Below are 24,073 nucleotides of genomic sequence, written 5' to 3' on the forward strand. Positions count from 1 at the left end.
CCTCCTTCCCTCCACTACCTCCTTTGGATGGCACTAGTCACATACATATTAAAATGTTAGAGTATATGTTAAATACAATATATGTGTATATATTTATGCAGTTATGTTGTTGCACAAGAAAAAATTTGGATTTAGATAGGTAAAAATAACCTGGGGAAAAAAAGAAAAATGCAAGCAAACAACAACAGAAAGAGTGAAAATGCTATGCTGTGGTCCACACTCATTTCCCAGTGTTCTTTTGCTGGGGGTAAATGGTTCTCTTCATCACTGATTAAGTGGAACTGACATGTATCCTCTCATTGCTGAAGATAGTCACTTCCATTAGAATACATCCTCATCCAGTATCGTTGTTGAAGTATATAATGATCTCCTGGTTCTGCTCATTTCATTGAGCATCAGTTCATGTAAGTCTCTCCAAGCCTCTCTGTATTCATCCTGCTGGTCATTTTTAATAGAACAATAATATTCCATAACATTCATATGCCATAATTTACTCAGCCATTCTCCAATTGATGGGCATCCACTCAGTTTCCAGTTTCTTGCCACTACAAAGAGAGCTACCACAAACATTTTTCCACATGTGTGTCCCCTTTCCTCTTTTATGATATCTTTGGGATATAATCCCAGTACTGACACTACTGATTAAAGGGTATGCAGTTTAATAACTTTTTGAGCATAGTTCCAAATTGCTCTCAAGAATGGTTGGATCCATTCACAACTCCACCAACAATGCATCTGTGTCCCAGTTTTCCCTCATACTTTCCAATATTTTTTCCTGTCATCTTAGCCAATCTGACAGGCGTAGTGGTATCTCAGAGTTGTCTTAATTTGCATTTCTATGATCAATAGTGATTTGGAACACTTTCATATGAGTAGAAATAGTTTCAATTTCATCACCTGAAAATTCTGTTCATATCCTTTCAACCTTTATCAATTGGAGAATGGCTTGATTTCTTATAGAGTCAATTCTCTATATATTTTGGAAATGAGGCCTTTATCAGAATCTTTAACTGTCAAAATATTTTCCCAGTTTATTGCTTCCCTTCCAATCTTGTCTGCATTAGTTTTGTTTGTACAATAGCTTTTTAACATGATATAATCAAAATTTTCTATTCTGTGATCAATAAAATATCTCTAGTTCTTTTTTTGGTCACAAATTCCTTCCTCCTTTACAAGTCTGAGAGGTAAACTATCCTATGTTCTTCTACTTTATTTATAATCTTGTTCTTTATGCCTAGGTCGTGGACCCATTTTGATCTTATCTTGGTATAGTGTTAAGTGTAGGTCCATGCCTAGTTTCTGCCATACTAATTTCCAGTTATCCCAGCAGTTTTTATCAAATAGTGAATTCTTATCCCAAAACTTGAGGTCTTTGGGTTTTTCAAACACTAGATTGCTATAGTTATTGACTATTTTATCCTGAGAATCTCCCTTATTCCACTGATCAACTAGTTTAATTCTTTGCCAATACCTAATAGTTTTGGTGATCACTGCTTTATAACATGGTTTTAGATCAAATATAGCTAGGGCACCTTCATTTGATTTTTTTTCATTAGTTCCTTGAAATTCTTGACCTTTTGTTCTTCCAAATGAATTTTGTTGTTATTTTTTCTAGGTCATTAAAATAGTTTCTTGGGAGTCTGATTGGTATAGCACTAAATAAATAGATTAGTTTAGGCAGTATTGTCATCTTTATTATATTCGCTTGACCTTCCAAGAGAACGTAATATTTTTCCAGTTGTTTAGATCTGACTTTATTTGTGTGGAAAGTATTTTGTAGTTTTGCTCCCAAATATTTTATGTTATCAATAGTTATTTTAAATGGAATTTCTCTTTGTATCTCATGCTGTTGGATTTTATTAGTAATGTATAAAAATGCTGAGGATTTATGTGGATTTATTTTGTATCCTGTAATTTTGCTAAAGTTGTGGATTATTTCTAATACTTTTTAGTAGAATCTCTGGGGTTCTCTAAGTATACCATCATATCATCTGCAAAGAGTGATAATTTGGTTTTCTCATTACCTACTCTAATTCCTTTAATCTTAGTAGAAACACTGCTGGAGCAAAGGGTATGCACAGTTTGATAACTTTTTGAGCATAAAGGCTCTTGCAGAGTTTTCCTTTCCTGTCCCTATTTTTTCCTAGCTCTCTTATAAGTGCCTTTTTAATTTCTTCTATGAGAGCCTTGGGTGGTGGGGATCAGATCATATCACCCTTTAGGGATTCATCTAGAGACAATCTGCTTTTAGTCTCCTCTGGGTTTGAAGTCTGCTCTCTTTAAATATAGAAGTTATCTATAGTTAGAGCCCACTTTGCCTTTTTACTCATTTTAACAACAACAACAACAACAACAACAACAAAACTGCAATCTGCTTCTGGGAAAGTCTACAGACAACAGGAATTAGCAGTGAAATAGTAGCAGTGAGACAAAAATGGTTGTGCTGAGATCATGTCTATGCCGTGGTCAGCATCTGTGCTGTGATCAGCAGTTGCTTGCTGAGATCATGCTGAGTCCCTCTCAGTGTTGGGTGGGTGTGGCCAGGTCCAGAGAGATTCTAGTGTTTTGGGATTATAGTCTTTACCCCTTGTGTTTATAGCTTCTCTGCTGATCTACTGGCTTGCTGCCAGAGCAAAGAAGCTAACACTGTGGTAAAGTTCTCTTCATAGATTTTCCATCAAGGGAGACCACACCTCACTCTGGTCTGCTCAGTGTGAGCTGTTTTCCATGCTCTTATTGCCTGCCTGAGTCTGCGCCTGGCCTAGCCCCATTCCATCCCCACCCATGAGCAAAAACAGACCTTTTCTGGAAAATTTTGAGATTATCTTCTGTGGATAATGTGTTGTACTCCCAATATTCATGGGTTTTGACAGTCAAGCACTAATTCTGAGGCTGAGTTTCATAAAAAAATAGTTTGAGGGAAAAGGAGAGCTTGGAAAAATGTGTGTGTCCCACCACCATCTTGGCTCCTCTCTTAGTCTAATATATCTTTAACATAGTGGAAATATATGTTAAATCCAATAAAATAAATATAAAATAAAAATAAATAAATAAATAGATAAAAAAAAATAAAAATAAAAATAAAAATAAAGCCTATATATTTATACAATTGTCTTTCTGCACAAGAAAAATCAAATCAAACCAGAAAAAAATGAGAAAGAAAATAAACTGCAAGCAAGCAACAAAAAGAATGAAAATGCTATGTTGTGGTCCACACTCAGTTGTCACAGTCCTCTCTATGGGTGTAGATGGTTCTCTTCATCACAAGGACATTGGAACTGGTCTGAATCATGTCATTGTTGAAAAGAGCCACATCCATCAGAATTGATCATCGTATAATCTTGTTGCCATGTATAATGATCTGCTCATTTCACATAGTATCAGTCTCTCCAGGCCTCCCTGAAATCATCCTGCTGATCATTTCTTATAGAACAATAATATTCCATAATGTTCATATGCCATGACTTATACAGCCCTTCTCCAATTGATGAGCATCCACTCAGTTTCCAGTTTCTTGCCACTACAAAAAGGACTGCCACAAACATTTTTGTGCATATGAGTTCCTTTTCCTCCTATAAGATCTCTTCGGGATATGATCCCAGTAGAAATACTGCTGCATCACAGTTTGATAATTCTTTGGGCACAGCTCCAAATTGTTCTGCAGAATGGTTGGATATATTCAAAATTCCATCAACAATGTATTAGTGTTTCAGTTTCCAACATCCCCTCCAATATTTGTCATTATTTTTTCTTGTCATCTTAGTCAATCTGAAAGGTGTGTAATCTTCTGAATTCTGATCTTTCTTAGAACCAAAATAACTTTTTATGGTCAGATTTCACCCCCCCCCTTTTTTTTTTTTGCTTATTTTTCAATTTATTACTCCTTTTAAATGTAGAGCTCTCCTTCCAGGATGGAGGGTACATTATCCCAAGCATCAAAGCTTTTGTGGAACCATTTTCCAAGATACTTCTAGGACTGCAATTTTTCAATCCTTCCAAGCTGATATAATAAAAGGAAAGGTATGGACTTCTTCCTTGCTTCATGCTCTGGTCTGTGAGTGATGACAAGCATTCTTTTTTGTCCTAGAACTCTAAGGAGTGGAGCCACATTGTGGCCACAATATATAGTGTGCTAATGCTGCTCAGTGCCCTGGGGCTGCCACCCAGGCTTGTGGTCTGGAACCAAGCTTGGACAAAACAACAGAGTCCTGCCTCAATGCTCACAAAGAGACTACTGAAATCTGCTTCTGAGCAGTTTTCAACCCTCTTACCCTCTATAAGCCAAGAGGCTGTAGAAACAACCATTCCTGCTGCTGATTCGCTGGCTTTCTAAGTCTCCTCCTAGTTTGCTGGGACTGGGTCTGTATTGGTACAACCTATATTTGATGTGTTCCACTCTCAACTCAATGAAACCCCATAGCAGCATATGAGCAAAATGCTTCTGCTGCTATCAAAGCATTGGGTTTTATTCCAGGTAAACAGGACAAAGGAGAGGTCTTCACAAAAATAGCACAAGGGTCAAATGAACTCTGGTGATTTTGTGGGCCATATGCAGACAGCTGTTGTATGAACTATTGGTGAAAATGCAACCACAGAAATTATAATAAGGCAACTTGCTAAAGAAAATGCTAATGAGGTCTGTAGAAGAATTATACTAGGACTACACAAGTCTGCTCCTTTAGAGAAGATCATAAGATGCTGTGCGACAATAGGCACAAATATCTTTTATACCCAGGCTATGATGCAGACTTCTCAAGATCTGAACATGGGAAGACAGAGTCCCTTTTGGCAAGGGACTTCCAGAGAGACCAGTCAATGCTTTCAATGGGGTAAAGTAGGGCATCTGAAAGCTCAAAGTTGGCAGAGAGACAGAATGAGAAAACAGGATGGGAGAACAAGACCCAAAATCACATGTCTAAAATGCAACAGAGGCTTCCATTGGGCATCAGAATGTAGACTGATTCAAGGAAACAGGATGAGGGGTCCAGCCCTAGCTCCCAAGGCAAAAAATATTCAGGGCATGATGTCAGTCAATGCTATATCCAGAGAGCCTTTAAAAGTTCAATACCCAGACATGACCAATTAGCCAGGAAGCAAGCTGATGGGAGAAAAGGATTACAATTTTGGAGAATAGAGTTGTATGCAGCTGGGACAACTGAGATACCCTCTGGAGAGGTGAAATATGTTCCTCTCCAGCCTATGGATCCCTTGCCTCCAGGCACAGTAGGCTTGATCATTTCACCTCCTGAGAGTACTTACGAAACAGTATTAATCCATACACTGATGTGGGAAACTGGGGAATTGTAGATAATATCCCAGTCACTAATATAGGTAGACAATGTGTGACTTATCAACCAGGAAAAGTAGTAGCATCATGTTTACTGATAACAGACTCCTAATAAGCAATCTGGTGATAGTCGCCCAGATTCTGACTCAAGCAACAAAATCCAGGAATATACGAGACAGCAGCTGTGACAGCTAACCATCCTATGCTCACTATCTATATAAATAGCATACCATTAGAAGAATTGGTAGACATAGGTGCAGATCATATAGTCATTAGAAGTGCCAACTGGCCCATTCACTGATCAAATATTAAGGCAGATACCTTTTTGTCTGACATAGGAAGTTAAATAGCAGCTGAAGTTAGTCTTTGAGATGGACTTTTGAAAGCAAAACAGGAGTTTTTTCTCCTTTTATAGTTGAAAAAATCCTAATCAATCTGTGGGGAAGAGCCTTTTTACAACAATTAGCATTACAAATGAGTACTTTGGTCTTTTAGGCAGGGCTTCTGTTGAAGGCCTGCCAACACTTTCAACTGTTCCTATCCAATGGAAAACTGATACACCAGTGTGGATAGAACAGTGGCCCATAGCTAGCAATAAAATTCGGGCCTTATTAGATATACTACAGAAGCAACTTGACCAAGGATACTTACAACCTTTTCTAAGTCCTTGGAATTCCCCTGTATTTGTTGTAAGAATGAAATCTGGAAAATGGAGGCTGTTGACTGATTTAAGTAAGGTAAAAGAATCGATGGAAACTATGGGAACTCTTCAGCCTAGACTTCCATCTCCTACTCAATTGCCTAGAGAATGGCCTCTAGGGTATAGACATTAAGAATTGTTTCTATTCTATCCCTCTAGATAAGGAGGACATGAAAAGATTTGCCTTTTCAGTGCCCAGTGTTAAATTAAATTAGCTGAGCCTTATAAAAGACATGAATGGACAGTTTTGCCACAGGGAATGAAAAACAGCCCTACTCTGTGTCAAATATATGTTGCTGCTGCTCTTACTCCAGTAAGAAAGGCATTTTCAAAAGTAATGTTTACATTATATGGATGATATATTGGGATGTGCACCTGACGAAGTAAGTTCTCTGCTTTTCTATTAAAATACTCACCCTATTTCCTGGTCACTTGGGACTTCTTCAGTGAAATTAGGGTCCTTGGTTCACACATTGGGCACCTAAATGTAAAGCCTGGACTAGGTCCCTGGAGGTCTCAGAATCAGCCAGAGTCAGGATAAGCAAAAGTCCTTTGTCTTTAGCGGGAGAAGTGAAGATATTGGACAAAACTGCCAGCAGTTTTGCCAAGGATCCCTCCTTGATTCTAGAGTCCAGAATCTCCTCACTTTTCTCCTCTTTGTCCTGAGGCCAGTGAAGTTCTCTCTCCTTTCTCACTCCACCCCCTAATCCTTACTTGCAATTCTCTTAACACCAAGCATTGAGTCAGCATTAACTGTGAGAAGAAAAATTGCAAACATATGCTAATAGAGTTATTGTCCAATAGGTAATTAGCCTTAAATGCTTAAGCCTTAAGAGGGCTTAAGTTGTCTGATTCAATTAAGAGTTTCAGTCCTTTACAATTCACCAAGTTTTTCTAAGTATAGGATCATAATAGCAGCAAATAGGGATAGTTTTACCTCTCTTTATTCCTTTAATTTCTTTCATTCATCTTATTGTTGTAATGCAATTTCCAGAACTATATCAATGGATGAATGTAGATACCCTTATTGATAGCCATATTTATTGAAAAAAATTCTAGTGTATCTCACTTGTATACATTGCTTATTTTGTTTTTAGATATCTTTTGTAATATTAAAAAAAAATTCTTCTATGCCTACCTTTGGTTTTTAGTATAGATGAATATCATACTTTATCAAAAACCTTTTGCTATATCTATGGAAATAATCCTCTGATTTTGGATATGTGGGGTTTTAATATAATTATATATTGATTGTTTTCTGTTGTTGAAAAATCTTTGTAGCCTTGGTAGAAATTCAAGTTGATCATATGAATATTTCTTATATAAATTGCTATATTCTATTGGACATATTTTTATTTAAAGCATTTAAATCAATATTTATTAATCATATTAAACTATAGTTCTCCTGTGTTTTATATTTCCTTGATCTAGGTATAAAAACAATGTTTTTCTCACAAAATAATTTTATTAAATTCATAATTTTAAATAAATATAATTTTTTAAAATCAAGTGATTTTTTTCAATTTTTGAGAACAGTTAGCATAAAATGGTATTTATTATTCCTTAAAAGTTTTATAGAATTCTCCTGTGAATACATTAGGATCAGAATTTTTTTTGAAAGTTCCATTATTGATAGTTCTATTTCCTCTTCTGAGATTATATTGTTCAAGATCTCAATTTGATGATTTAAATATTTATCAGTTTAGATATTTAAAGATAGATCAGTTTAGATATTTATATTTTTTAATGCATTCCTCTATTTTGTTTTCTCAATTTTGTTAACATATAACTGCATATGATGAGTTCAAGTATTTCTCTTTTCTTTTTGGTGCTTTCTGTGATTTCATCTTTTATTATTTTGTTCAATTGATTCTTTTACTCTCTTCTTTTTAATCAGATTGCTTAAGGATTTATCAACTTTAACAGTATTTTCAAAAAGAATCAGATTTTTATGTTTATCAGATTATATAGTTTCTATACATTTTTGGTTGCCAATTTATTTTTTCTCTGCTAGTAATATTTCTTCTTTTGTGGTTATTTAAATTTCATTTGTTATCTTTCTCATATTTTTCTACTGTAACTTTTTTCATTTTTTGTATTTTTTTTATTTTAAACTTAAATATAAAAGGAGGAAAATAAAAATTGCCATATACACAACAGAACATGTGAGGATTCAGTTCAAAACAATACATCTACATTTCAAAAAATTTTACATAACAAATAATACACATTATTTTAAAAACTGCCCACCTTTTCCCCCTTTCCTAATAGGTTTTCTTTTGTTCTCTGCTGTACTTTTTATTTTATTTTATTTTACTCCCCTTCTCCCCCACACACTATAAAGAAGGCTACAATTAAGTACTGATTATGTATATACACACACACACACACATATATATATACACATACACATATGTATATATATATCCACCTATGTACACATATGTAAGATCATACTATGCTTATTTCCACTTGTAATCTGTTTTTTTCTGTTTTCTTTATAAATCAAAGTCTTTACATGTTTTTTCTAAATGAACCAGCTCACCATTTCCTAAAACAATGGCAGTATTCCAATCCAAATCCATTTTATCTGAGAGATTGTCTATGAAAAATTTCCCCCAATTTTCTGCAGTTGTTATATTTGTGGTTATATGTTTTATTTATATAAGCAAATTTTAATTTAAAATAATTGACATTATATGTTTTACACTTCAACAATTCTCTCACCTTATAATATAGGTTAAGGTTTTATACTGTTCTATCTACATCATTTGCCTCTGGTTTCTTTGAAGTGCCTGGCCTTCCAAATGAACTTTGTTATTAATTATTTCTAACTCAAAAGTTTTTTTTTTGTTTTTGTTTTTATTAATTCAATTGGGATGACATTGAATAGATTAGTTAGATAAAATTGATCTTTTAAAAATCATATTGGCTTTATCTATCCATGAACAATAAATATTAATTCCATTATTTAGATTGAACATTATTTGTATAAAAGATGTTCCTGTGTTTCTTGTTAGGTATATGTTCAGGTGTTTTAAACCATCTGGTTATTTTAAATGGTCCAAAAATATTGAATAATATTTTAAACAATTTAGCAGAATTTTCCTATTTCCTCTTTTAATTAAATCTATTTTAACTTTAACTTTGAGATCATAATTGCTACTCCTGTTTTTTTTTTTTAATATATTAAATACAACTCTTGCCTTTTATTTTAGGTTTGTATCTCTCATTCCCATGTTTCCTAAAAGTCACATATTATTGAATTCAGATTTTTAATCTGCTATCCATTTCCACTTTATTCCATTCCATTCCATTAACCTAAATAATAGGTTAATTTAACCTATTAATATTTTAAACTACATTTACTTATATATTTCCCTCTGCTTATTTCCTCACTGTCCTCACCTATTTACTCTATCCCTCCTCATTTTTCTGCTTGATTTTTACTCACTAATTTGTTCTTCTATTCCTTAATGTACTTCTCTTCCAAGGACCCCTTTTTTATCCTCTCCCCTGACTCTAACTTCTTGCCCTCATATCTTTCTGAATTTAGATGATTTTTGTGCCCATGTATATATAAATATAATATATGTATACATAGAATATATGTAATATATTATACTATAATGAGACATAAAGCACATACACATAAAATATAATATTGCATTATGTGTTATATGTATATATAATACATATTATATAATATATTTTAATAAATATATATGTCTATGTACTTTATAAAATCCCTCATAACTGGTCTTTAAGTATTTCTACTTTGTATTCTATGCAACATTTTGCCTTGAGTTCTGGGGGTTTTGTCATAAAAACCTGAAAGTCTTTCAGTTCATCAAATATACCCTTTTTCATTAATGATTATATTTAAATTTTCTGAGTAAGTTATCTTTGCTTGTAACCCCAGATCTTTTGCTCAATGGAAAATAGTATTCCAAGGACTATGGTTCCATATATAGGAGCTATTAGGTCTTGTGTAATCCTTATTGTAGTTCCATGATATTTAATTTTTTTTCTTATTGCTTCCAACATTTTCTCCTTAATCTGAGAGCTTTGAAATTTGTCTGTGATATTCCTGTAACTTTTCATCCCAGGGTCTTTTTCAGGTGAGGATCAGTGGATTTTTACTATTTCTGCTTTTCCTCCTTGTTCTAGAACTGCAGGTTAATTTTCCTTGATTATTTTTTCTAATATTGTATCACGATTCTTCTTTTTCTTACACTTTTTAAGTAGTATTACTATTTTTATATTATTTTTCCTAGATCTATCTTCTGTATCCTTGTTTTGCTTTTGAAATATTTCAGGGAAGAAGATGAACATTCAATGAAATTGGTGAATTCCATTTATTTTTTTGTGAAAAGACCAGAGCTAGACAAAAAATTTGACCTTGAGATATAAAACTCAAGAAAAGCACAAAAAAGATTTAAAAAAAAACCCTCTTGAGAACTGTATTTCTGTTATGGGTATACATTGAGAGTACATGTATAATCTGATTTTACTGTTATAATATAAAAAAGAAACTAGAAGTGGAAAGGGGGTTGTAACAGAAAAAAAGGGGAAAGTAGAGGTAAAATGTGGGAAATTACATCTCATAAGAAGCTAAGAAAATATATTATAATTGAGAGAAAGAAGGGAGAGTGACAAATATTGTATGAATGTACTCTCATCAAATTTGGCCCAAAGAAATAATATTATATTTATTTGGTTTCATCAAGAAACATCTCTCATCTTATAGAAAAGTAGAAGGGGAAAGGGGAAAATAGAAAAGTAGGCTAACTAGAAGGAGAAAAGAGAAATAATAGGGGAAAAGTGTAAGAAATGGGGAAGTTCTCTAAAGGGGAAGAACTGCTTAAGGCAAGTAGTGCTCATAAATAAAATACTGGGGAGGAGGGAAAGGGGTAAAAGAAAGAGAAAAGTATAATAAGTATAATAAGATGGCAAGAAATACAGAATTAGTAGTTTTAACTGTAAATGTGAATGGAGTAAACTCTCCCATATAACGTAAGTGGATAGGATGCTGGATTAAAAGTCAAAATCCTACAATATGTTGTTTAAAAGAAACACTTTTAAAGCAGAGTGATACAAAGTAAAAGGTAAAAAGCTGAAACAGAATCTATTATGCTTCAGGTGAAGTAAAAAAAAAGTAAACAAAAGCAGGGGTAGCCATCCTGATCTCAGATCAAGCAAAAACAAAAATTGATCTAATTAAAAAAGATAAGGAATGACACTATATCTTGCTAAAGGGTACCATAGATACTGAAGCAATATCAATATTAAATCTATATGCACCAAGTGGTATAGCGTTTAAATTCCTAAAGGAGAAGTTAAGAGAGTTGCAAGAAGAAAGACACAGCAAAACTATAATAATGGGAAACGTCAACCTTGCTCTCTCAATACTAGATAAATCAAACCACAAAATAAATAAAAAAGTAATTAAGGAGGTAAATAGAATACTAGAAAAACTAGATATGATAAATCTTTGGAGAAAACTAAACGGAGACAGAAAGGAGTACACTTTCTTCTCAGCAGTTCATGGAATCTATACAAAAACTGACATATATTAGGACATAAAGACTTCAAAATTAAATGCAGAAAGGCAGAAATAATAAATGCATTTTTTTAGATCACAATGCAATAAAAACTACATTCAACAAAAAATTAGGGGTAAACAAACCAAAAAGAAATCAGAAACCAAATAATCTCATCCTAAAGAATGAATGGGTGAAACAGCAAATCATAAACACTCTCAATAATTTCATCCAAGAGAATGACAATAATAAGACAACATACCAAATTTGTGGCATGAAGCCAAAGTGGTAATAAGGGGAAATTTTATATCTCTTGATGCTTACTTGCATAAAATAGAGAAAGAGGAGATCGATAAACTGGGCTTGCAACAAAAAAAAGCTAGAAAAAGAACAGATTAAAAACCCCCAATAAATACCAAACTTGAAATTCTAAAAATAAAAGGAAAGATTAATAAAATTGAAAATTAAAAAAAAAACTATTGAATTAATAAAGCTAAGAGTTGGTTTTATGAAAAAACCAACAAAATAAATAATCCTTTAGTTAATTTGATTAGAAAAGGGAAAGAGGAAAATCAAATCTTTAGTCTCAAAAATGAAAAGGAAGAACTATTCATCAATGAAGAGGAAACTAGAACAATTATAAGGAGTTACTTTGCCCAATTTTATGCCAATAAATTTGACAATCTAAGAGAAATGAAAGAATACCTACAAAAATATAGATTTTCCAGATTAACAGAGGAAATAAATTACTTAAATAGTCCCATTTTAGAAAAAGAAATAGAATAAGTTATTAATCAACTGCCTAAGAAAAATTCCCCAGGAGCAGATGGATTTATATGTGAATTCTACCAAATATTTAAAGAACAATTAACTCAAATTCTATATAAACTATTTTAAAAAATAGGAAATGAAGGACTCCTACCAAATTCCTTTTATGACACAGACATGATATTGATACCTAAACCAGGGAGGATGAAAACAGAAAAAAAAAATTATAGACCAATCTTCCTAATGAATATTGATGCAAATATCTTAAATAAAATATTAGCAAAGAGATTACAGATAATAATCCCAAGGATAATACACCATGACCAAATAGGATTTATACTAAGAATGCAGGGCTTATTCAATATGAGGAAAACTATCAGTATAATTAACCATATCAATAATCCAACTAATAGAAATTATATAATTATCAGAATACATGCAGAGAAAAAGCATTTGACAAAATAAAACACCCATTCCTATTAAAAAGCACTAAAGAGCATAGAAATAAATGGAGTTTTTCTTAACATGATAAATAGCATCTATCTAAAACCATCAACACAAATTATAGGTAATAGAGATGAGCCAGAAGCATTCCCAGTAGGATCAGTGGTGAAAAAAGGCTGCCCATTATCACCATTATTATTCAATATTGTGCTAGAAATGATAGCTTTAACAATAAGAGAAGAAAAGGAAATTGAAGGAATTAAAGTAGTAAGGGAAAAAAAAAACTATCACTCTTTTTTTTTAGATTAAAAAAACATTTAATTAAATTGTTCTTTGAGGCAAATAATGAAGAAAATCTTCCCCACACCCATTCATACTCACAGAAATACACTCTCCTGAACAAGTACAGGGAATATGTTGGCATAGTTCATGTTCCCAGAGCTATGTCTTAGCTTGAACTTCATACTGCTCCTGGAGTCATTAAGGATGTTATTAATTGTTGCTTTCTTGATATGTAGAGATACTTATTTTTCTACTTGATTATCTGCTACTTTTACTTCCATGCAGAGTCGTTCTCTCCCCCCACCCTCCACTGTCCTTTTTATGCATTTAATATGTGGCCTCAGGCTATTCTATCTATTTGTAAAACAGATCTACTAAGTCACCAAAAATCCCTTAGAATATCTGTTTTTTTGCAACGACTTTATTTTTCCCAGCTTCAGTTCCTTCATATATGATAGCCATTTGGGTTAGAGTTAGAAAAATTCATATAAAACAGCTATAATTCTCCTTTGTATTAGTTACAGGTCCAGGAAAATTATCCTAAAGCATCACTTACAAGAGTGAACAAGTGGAGAGGAGTAAGCAATCTTTATGTCTGCTTTCCTGATAGCATAAAATTATTGTTTTTCTCTATAAGTGTTTTCATAAACTAATCTTATTTCATTATATGTCTTAGCAAGTCACAACAAAGCAAATGAATTTGTTTTTTCTACCAAACAGGAGAAATGGAAATAGTTTATAGGAACTTAATTCCCTAATTTCTTTTTTATGTGCATAAAATGAATCAAAAGGTAAATTTTAAAGGTTATCAGAGCCTGGTTTCGAATAAAATTGTATGCTTCAAAGATGTATTCCTTGAAGTAAAAATGATTTACCTTATTTTTATGTTCCAAAAAACTATCACTCTTTATAGATAATATGATGATAAAGTTAAAGAATCAACTAAATAAACTATTAGAAACAATCGACAACTTTAGCCAAGTTGCAGGATTTAAAATAAACTCATATAAATCATCAGTATTTTCATATTTTACCAATAAAGTTTAGCAGCAAAGAAATAGAAAGAGAAATCCCATTTGAAATAGACAATATGAAAAATTTGGGAGACTACTGTAAAATATAGGGTAACTCTCCAGAGGGCCTCCGGGTCAGCCAGAGTCATAATAAATTAAAGTCCTTGGTCTTTAGGGAAGAAGTGAAGGAGGCAGGCAAGCAGAATTCTGGATTCTGGAGTCCTGAGTCACCAACCTCTCTCCTCCTCATCCTGCCACCAAATCACTCTGGCCTCTCTCCCCCTGCCCACTAATCCTTGCCTACAATTATCTTAACAACAAACATAAAGCAAGCACCAATGGTGAGAAGAGCCATTATCCAAACATATGCTAATAATCATTATCTCACATAGGTAATTAGCCTTAAGTGCTCAGTTGTCTGATTCAAGCACACCTTTTTGGAGTTTCAAGCACATATCCCACTTTCTTTTGTTTTAGAACACAGGTGATCATGCTCCCTCTGACTTCTCAGGAAAGAAGGTAAAAGCACTAAAAAGGAAATGATCACACCCCCCCAACCCCCCTCCACTCGACTTCTCAGGAAGAGCAATAAAAAACACCAAAAGGAAGTGGGGAGTTAAGGCAGATATTGTTAGTGGGTTTCTGGGCTGAAGGGTCTTACTAGAAATATGTATACACAAATCCATCAGCATGGGAGGTATTACACATACACATAGCAATAAAGCACAGGCTAGCAATGATGACTCTTCCCACAGCCTGTGCAGGAAGTATACATGCAAGTAGTAATATAACAAACAATATGAATCAACATGGTGTTGTAAAATATTTCCTGAAGTCCTATAAAGAGGGTGTGTAAATAACAATCACACATATGCCTCCTTCAGCATCAAAGAGATAGTCCAAAACCAATCTATTGTCCATTGCTTCGTGTGTCAGGGAATCCAATGATCCCTGCAAGTTTTGAAGTCCTGCAACAGTCTTTTTATATGTTAGGGAATCCAATGATTCCTGCAGATTTTGATGTCTTGCAACAATCCATCATGTGTCAGGGGATCCAATGGTTCCTGAGGGTTTTCAAGTTCTACAACAATCTTTTCATGTCTCAGGGATTCCAATGATTCCTGAAGGTTTTGAAGTCCAACAATTTTTGATGTCCATGAGTCAAATACCATAACTGCCATGCTCTTTCAGTGGTGGGCACAGTCAGCAATGGAACCACCTGATGTTTCTTAGATCTTCTTCATTTCAAGGGTCTACTCTGTCTCTCTGATGAACAAGGCAAATATGGCTCATTGGCACTGATCTGATTCCTTCTCCACCTGTAGAGATACAACCAAACCCTATTTCCCAAACAGTTAACTTATCTGGTCCCTTCCATTCACCACTTTCTGGGTCTCTCATATGAACTGGTGATTATCTACAGATAGTGGAGCTGCTCGCACTGGACACTGCCCTTCTGGTGGGTTATAAAACCTGTCTGTTGGAGCCAGTGCATCTGTGTCAAAAATCAAGGAGTTAGTTGTATAAAGAACTAAATTTAGAAGTTTTCTAGGGTTACCTGTGGCTTCCTCTTTCTTTTGTTTTTGGAGCAGTGTCTTAATGTCTCTGTTTCTCCTCTCTACTATTGCCTGTCCTTGAGGATTAAAAGGTATACCAGTGGTGTGTAAAATCTTATACTGTGCACAAAAGTGTGTAAAATGTTTGGAGGTATTTGCAGGACCATTGTCTGTTTCTATTGCTTGTGGCACACTCATAATGGCAAATGCTTGCGTGAGGAATTCAGTGACCATTCGGGCTGTCTCTTTTGCTGCTGGTATGGCAAAAGTGAATCCTGAAAAGGTGTCTACCACAACGTGGATAAAAGACAGACGACTAAAAGATTTATAATGGGTACATCCATTTGCCAGATTTCACTGGGTCTCAAACCACGAGGGTTCTTCCCTGGAGGCAGTGTAGGAGCGTGGAAAGGAAGGCAAGCTGTAGAGGCTTTTACTCTTCTCCTAGTTTCCTCTTTTGTTATCCCAAATTGTAAATGCAAAACTCGAGCAGCCTGATGGTATTTAGAATGGGATTCCTGGGCCTCTTGTAATAATGGCATACTGGCTAACATAGTTAAAAGGCTATCTGCCTTTGAATTTCCTTCAAAAATAGGACCTGGAAGTCTACTATGTGAGTGGACATGCAAGATATAAATCTTTCCTGGATGCTTTTTCACTTGCTCCTGAAGTTCCTTAAAGAGCTGATATATATTATAAGCTACAAATTTTATTTGGACTGTGGCAATTTTTTGTACCACACCTACTGAATTAGCCAAATGAGATATTATATTTATATCTCCTGGCTAATAAGAGCTAGAATGATTGCATACAATTCATTCTGCTGAGTAGACTGAAAAGGAATTCTGACTACTCTCTTTATAGTTAAGTCACGAGAGTATACGGCACAAATATTATGTTTGGATGCATCTGTAAAGCTAGCTTGTCCTTTAAGAAGAACTTTAAAAACCTTTTCTTTAAGAATTCATTGCCAATTATGTAATAGTTGGGTTATCTTTAATAGAGATTCATGTGTAAAATTTGGAGCCATGGCCAATAAAATTTGCCACTCTAGGATGGTTTCACAACATACATTAATTTGTGAATTGGTATAAAAAATGTATATCTTGTCAGATCTTATCCCAGATAATTGTACTGCTCGCTTAATGGCCTTTAATAAAATTCTAGCCACAAGGACTGGGTAAGGAGTAAGACTTTGTTCTAGTTGTGCGGGGAGGTTCACCCACTCTATCATACTATCTCCTTGATGAAGAACTGCTGTGGGTGCTTCTTGGGTAGCAAAAACTGATATTCCCAAGGGTTTTTGGTAGTGACTCTTTCAACCACATTGGATAAAGCCAGTTCAACTTCTTTCAAAGCCTCTTGAGCTTCTTTTCTAAGCTGGCATGAGGAGTTTAAAGCACTGTCTCCTCTTCAAATGTCATATAATGGTTGCAATTGATAGATAGTCAAGCCTAACATTGGACACATCCATTGGATATCTCCTAACAATTTCTGAAAGTCATTTAAGGTATTTAGCTTCTCTGTTCTTAAGAAAAGTTTTTGTACTGTAAGCACTGTGGGGTATACTTCATATCCTAAATATTGAAAAGGAGCATGTTTTTGAATTTTTTCTGGAGCTATGTGCAATTTGCAGTTCCTTAGTGTTTCTATGGTCTTTTGTAGACATGCCTCTAACATTTGCTCCTCAGGTGCACATACCAATATATCATCCATGTAATGTAATAGCATAATTTTTGGAAATGCTTTTCTTACTGGAGTAAGAGCAGCAGCAATGTACATTTGACACAGAGTAGGGCTATTTTTCATTCCTGTGGCAAAACTGTTTATTCATATCTTTTATAAGGCTCAGCTAAGTTAACACTGGGCACTGAAAAGGCAAATCTTTTCACATCCTCCTTTCTAGAAGGATAGAATAGAAACAATCCTTAATATCTATAACCCAAAGAGGCCATTCTCTAGGCAATTGAGTAGGAGATGGAAGTCCAGGCTGAAGAGTTCCCATAGTTTCCATCTGTTCATTTACTTTTCTCAAATCAATCAACATCCTCCATTTCCCAGATTCTTACAACAAATACAGGGGAATTCCAAGGACTTAGAGAAGGCTATGAGTGTCCTTGGTCAAGTTGCTCCTGTACTATATCTAATAAGGCCTGAATTTCATTGCTAGCTAAGGGCCATTGTTCTATCCTGATAGTATCAGTTTTCCATTGCATAGGAACAGGTGAGACTGTTGGCAGGCCTTCAACAGCAGCCCTGCCTGAAAAACCGAAGTACTCATTTTTAACCCTAATTGTTGTAAAATGTCTCTTCCCTACAGATTGATGAGGATTTTTTCAACTATAAAAGGAGTAAAAACTCCTGTTTCACCTTCAAATATCCATCTCAAAGGGGTAACACTAACTTCAGTTGCTATTGATCCTCCTATGCCAGACATGTAGGTGTTTGCCTTAATCTTTGGCCAGTGAGTGGGCTAGTTGGCACCTCTAATGACTACGATCTGCACCTGTACTTACTGATCATTCTAATGGTATGTCATTTATATAGATTGTGAGCATAGGATGGTCAGCTGTCACTATTGGTGGAGTTGTGAAGTAATCCGGCTATTCTGGAGTGCAAGTTGGAAGTATGTCCAAAGTTCTATCAAACTGTCCATATTGTTTGATCCAGCAGTGTCTCTGTTTTTGTCTCTGTCTCTGTCTACCTATTTATCTATCTATCAGGGGATAAGACCCAAATAGGCAAAAATGTTTGTAGCAGCTTTTTCTGTAGTGTATGCCTGTAGTGTATTTTGAGGAATGACTGTATAATTAATGGTATATGAATAGAATGGACTATTATTACTCTATTTAAAAAAATGATGAGCAGTTTCATTTCAGAAAAGTCTGAAAAAACTTACATGAACTTTTGCTAAGTGAAGTGAGCAAAACCTAGAGAACATTGTACATAATAATGTAAAGGGTTGTAACTCTGAATAAGTGTACTTGAATCAGACAACAGAGCACTTAAGGCTAATTACCTATTAATGGGAGATAATGACTCTATTAGCATATGTTTGGGAAAATGGCCCTTCTCACCATTGGTGCTGGCTCAATGTTTGATGTTGATAATCATGGGCAAGGATTAGAGTGTGGGGTGAAAGAGGTGAGATTTCACTTAGCAGCAGGAAGAGGAGGAGAAGGGTGGGGATGCTGGGCTCCAGAATCCAGAGAGATCTTTGGCAAAACTCCTGGCAGTTTGCCTGCTTTTCCCCCTAAAGACTTTAATTTATCCTGACTCTGGCTGACCCTGAGGCCTCCAGGGAGCTAACTTGGCCTTAACATAATAATAATAAAATTGTGTTATGATCAACTGTGATGGACTAGGAGCTTTTCTGCAATGAAGTTATTCAAGGCAATTAGAATAGACGTGATGGGAAATGCTATCACCATCTACATCAAGAATTATGGAGTTCCTGAATATGAATAAAATCATAGTATTTTTATCTTTTTGGTTTTTGTTGTTGTTGTTTGCTTACTTTTTTCTTTTTCTTGTTTTTTTTTTTTTCTTTTGATCTGATTGTTCTTGTGCAGCATGACAAATATGGAAATATGTTTGGAAGAGATGCAAGTTTAGCCTATGTTAGGACTGCTTTCTGTCTTGGAGTGGCAGGGGTAAGAAAGAGAAAAAAATTGGAACACAAGGTTTTGCAAAAGTGAATGTTGAAATCTATTTTTGCATTTATTTGGAAAAATAAAATATAAAAATGTTCTACTTTTTCTTCTATTTTTTACATTCTTTTCATTTTGTTCTATTATTTCTTAGTATCTTAGGAAGTCATTAGTTTTTTTTTCTTTTCCAATTGCAGTTTTCAAGAAATTATTTTCTTCCTTAAATTTTTTTTTTTTTTCAAATTGCTTGGATTTATAATTTCCTTTATTTTCTTATATTGCTCTTTTCTCCTTATTTTTTCCTCAGTCTCTCTTATTTGATTTTTATAATTCTTTAAAAGTTCTTTCAAGAATTCTGGCTACAAATTATAGCTATCCTCTGGTGATCTGGAACTGAAATTAGTAACTCTTCTTTTCTACAAGTGTCCACAGGCAGTAGTTCTCTTGTCCTTCTGCTACTGCATTCACTAGCTATATGCTAGCTCCTTCTCCCAGCAGCCACCATCTACTTCTGTTCAGCCCATCTGTTCTTGGCACCCCTTAAAATGAAAGGTCCTTCAGTCTTCTGGAACTCAAGCTTCAAACACTATCTTTGAGATGAAAATTTCCAAGGGTGAGCTGATCCTCAGCTACCCCCATGGCTTATTGTTTGTTGATTCTGCAGAGATTGCCTAGAGGTGTCTGCATTTCAATCAAGCCAAACCGCAGTCAGGGAGATGAATCTTTCCCGAGCCTTTCTCAAATTGTGTTAGGAGAATAACTGCTTTACTCTATGTTTATGTCTGCTGCTCTGAGGTGATAATCTGTCTTTTTTGTGGAGAAAATTAGAAAAGTTTTCTGATTTAGTCATCTTCCCAGAAAACTCTTTTCACCTTTACAATATTTTAGAATTTTAATTCAGTTCATTAAATCTTTCTTTTTCTATTGTGTTAATGTATTCTAATATGATTTCCCCTTCAGCTTTGCTTTAACTACATTCAACAAATTGTGGCATGTTTCTACATTATTATCATTTTCTTTCATACAATTACAGTTTCAATGACTTGTTCTTTAACCCTTTTATTATTTAGGAATTGATTCCTAAATAAAGATTTCATTAAAGAACCTCCAATGGAGACTGTGTCTTTTATTTGGGGTCCTTAAGCCAGTTTGTACTTTTATTGTGTTATGGTTAGTAAAGAATATATTTTCTCTTTCAGTCTTTTTTTTTTTTTTTGCATTTATTTGCAATATCTCTGAAGCACAATAAATGGTTAATTTGTGAAAAAATTCACATAGTGCAGGAAGATTTGTATATTCTTTTGCAGTTCCATTTTGAAGAAGCCACATCTTTTCGTTGTAGCTTGTTCCTTCAGCAATTGAATCAGTTCTGTGCTTTCTCTTTTGTTTACCTTTCTGTTAAATTTATCTAAAACTAAGAGAGGGGCTTTGGAGTCTCTTGCCTTTTTTATATTATGGTCTATAACTTCTTGTATTACAATTAATTTTTTTCATGATTTAGAGGCTAAGATATTTGGAACATATAAATTTAAAATTAATTGTGCGCTCTCTCTCTCTCTCTCTCTCTCTCTCTCTCTCTCTCTCTCTATCTCTTTCTCTCTCTCTCTTTCAACTGAGAAAATTGGGTTAAGTGACTTGGCCAAGGTCATATAGCTATGATGTGTTAAGTGTCTGAGGCTGGATTTGAACTCAAGTTCTCCTGACTTCAGGGTTGTTGCTGTATCCACTATACTATCTAGCTGCCCCCAACTGTGCTATCAATTGTCCCTTTCAACATATGATTGCCTTGTTTATTACCTTTTTGATGTTTTTACATTTTTTAAAATTTGTTTGATGACATGATTTCAACTTGTTATTTCTTTGGATTCATTTAATGCACAATAAAACATTTTCTGCACCCTCATTTTTATTCTTTATTTGTGTGCCTTTTTTAAAAGTGTTTTTCATAAGTAATATTAGGGCACTTTGTGTTCTTATTCAATCTGTGATTTTTTTGTTTATTTTGTCTGAGAAGTGAGGTGGCACAGTAGATAGAGCACAGAGCTTAGACTTTTCTGTTATTAGTTTGTTGAGTTTTCACCTTGTTTGGATTCTTGATATCCCAAACCATGGAGATAGGTAAAAGACTGTATGTCTTTTACATCATTCCTATTTTGGTGAAGTTTGAGGTATAGTGAGGATTAGAAGAAATGTCTGTTTGTTTATCTTGTTTGCCACATAACCTGGGCTACTAGTCTTCTGGTGTTCTGGTCTTAAGTTTCTCCTCATTCTAGCCTACCCTCGACATACTTACAAAGTGATTTTTCTAAAACATAGGTTTAACCAGATTACTCCCCCCAATGTAAAAATTCTAATGACTCATTATTGTTTATGGGGGTGAATAAAAATTCTTTTAACTGGCATTTAGTGCCCTTCAAAACCTGTTCCCAATATGTTGCCAGACTTCCCATGATCTTTAGTACAGTCAAACTGGTTGTTCTCTTCCTCATATATAGCATTCCATATGATATATGACACCATCAATGTCTCTGTTCTTTTGACAGTTTTTCCCTTTTTCTCAAATACACAGCTTCTGAATCACTTTCTCCTAAAATGTCTTGTTTCCTTCAAAATTCAATTTTACATATTTTTATATATTCTTAAATGTGTATATATATATATATATATATATATATTATATATATATATATATATATATATATATATATATATGTTATCTCCCCTGTTCAAATATTAGTTTATTGAGAGGAAGGGCTATTCCATTTTTTTCTTTATAATACCAACTAGCACAGAACTTGGCAAATAGCAAACTATTATCAATCACTTATTGCTTGTTGGAGATTATAGGAAACATTCCAACAGGGCATATTAGTATTTGGCCATTCAGTCATTAAAATATGTGAATTCCTACTTTGTGAATGGTAATGGACTAAGTATCAGGGTAAGGAGTTACCCAACATAAAGAAACTCTGGTCTTCAATCTAGTTTACATCAATCTACAACATTTCTCAGATCTACCATTTTGTGATGCCGGAGAAACTGAGGCAAGATAGAGCTTAGAGAATATTTAATAATTTATTTAATGGGAGAGATTTACTGGGACCAAATGGATCCATGGTTTGGTCCCAGGGCTGAATGAGACTATCACCTCCAAGAATCCAGCAAACAATGTGAGTTCTCAATGACTTATATATACATGGCTCAGACTCAGGGGGTAGACTGAGGCAAAGGTGAAGTCAGGGTACTGAGAACAGGAACAGGACTCTGACAGGGTGGTATGAGAGGGGGATGATATAATAGGGGGAAGCACCTTGGACATGGGGAGAGGCATTTTATTAAGAAGGTATCTGACATTCCAGTAGCTTGGGATGGGAAGAGGCATTCTAATATTCTATAACATAAGATCTTTTCTCCTTATCAAATATTCTGATAAAGAGGGAGGGGAGATTTTGCAAGACTGAGCTTTGAGCTGATAAACTGAAGCAGGGAAACTGAGTCAGGATTGGGTCAGGATAATTAGGGAGACTGAGTCAAGACACTAGAACTATGTCATAACAATTTTAATAATCCTATCCAAAAAGGAAATCATATTAATTTTGTCAGACTTGTCATTGGAAATATACCAGTTTTTGTGACTACTTCTTCCCTTTCTTGATATTCATTAACAATTCCTTTAATATGTTCTTGCTGTCCAACCACCCCATTCCCCTTTACAAAACAAAATAAAACTGAAGTCAAAATCACTGGCATATTAATTGCAGTGTCCATTTTATATTTTTTACATTTTTAAAAATTATGATAGTAGTACAGTGGATAGAGCACCAGTCCTGAAGTCAGGAGGACTTGAGTTCAAATCTGGTCTCAGACACTTAACTCTTCCTAGCTGTGTAATCGTGGGCAAGTCACTTAATCCCAATGCCTCAGCCAAAAAAAAAAAAAAAAAAAAGACTATGGCACTTGAGTTCCTCCAGTTCTATACATGCCTCCTAGTCCCACAATCTTCCAAATATCACCAACAATAGTTTCAGTTGTCCTGTCCATTTTGTACATTAAGTATATAATATAGTTCATTAAAGTATGGGTATTTGAACACATAAAGATCAGTGAAGCAACCACCAACAATCTCCATATTCATCTGGTATACTTCCTGTAAGCCATTTTTGTTCTGTTCTTTGTAGCCCAAAGTTTATTTTACTTGGCAGAAATAATGAACAAAGTAAAAGTTGAGCAACTCTCTTCTATTAATATCAATTAATCTTTTTCTATGTTCCCCAAGGAACATTCTAATCCTTCTCTTTTTTCTAAAGTAACTAAGAAACCATCAAAAATCCCTTTTCTGTTATCCTTAATGTTTTTGCCAGTTTTGACTCATCCTGAGCTTTACTATTCCTTACATTATTTTTACTAAACCATGCAGTGTTTTCATATTCATTCTCTGTTGTCTGTCCTTTCTTCTATCTTTTGTGTATGTCATTTTAAAATTTAAATTCATTGGCAAATTCCTTAAACCTCCCATTGATCTCTTTAAGCTACTTCTCTTTTTCCTTCACTTTGTAATTGTTTTAACCATTTCCTTCTTAAACGTTTCTTATTCTCCCTAAACTGAATCTCCTATATCATTTCAGAACACAGCCTTCTACCTATTCTTTATCTGTACCTCTTAAATATTTTCTATAAAAATTCAGATCATGTGTTATATTGTGCTAAGCTTTTGTTTCTTTATCACCAATTGTAAGATGGAATAATCATTTCTCCCCTAATGTTTTCCTATCAACAAGTTCTTTATTGGTGAGAGTGAAATCCAGAATAATAGTAGCTCTTGTGGATTTC

Source organism: Antechinus flavipes, chromosome 3 (assembly GCF_016432865.1).
Source record: "Antechinus flavipes isolate AdamAnt ecotype Samford, QLD, Australia chromosome 3, AdamAnt_v2, whole genome shotgun sequence".
In the NCBI taxonomy this organism is placed as follows: domain Eukaryota; kingdom Metazoa; phylum Chordata; class Mammalia; order Dasyuromorphia; family Dasyuridae; genus Antechinus; species Antechinus flavipes.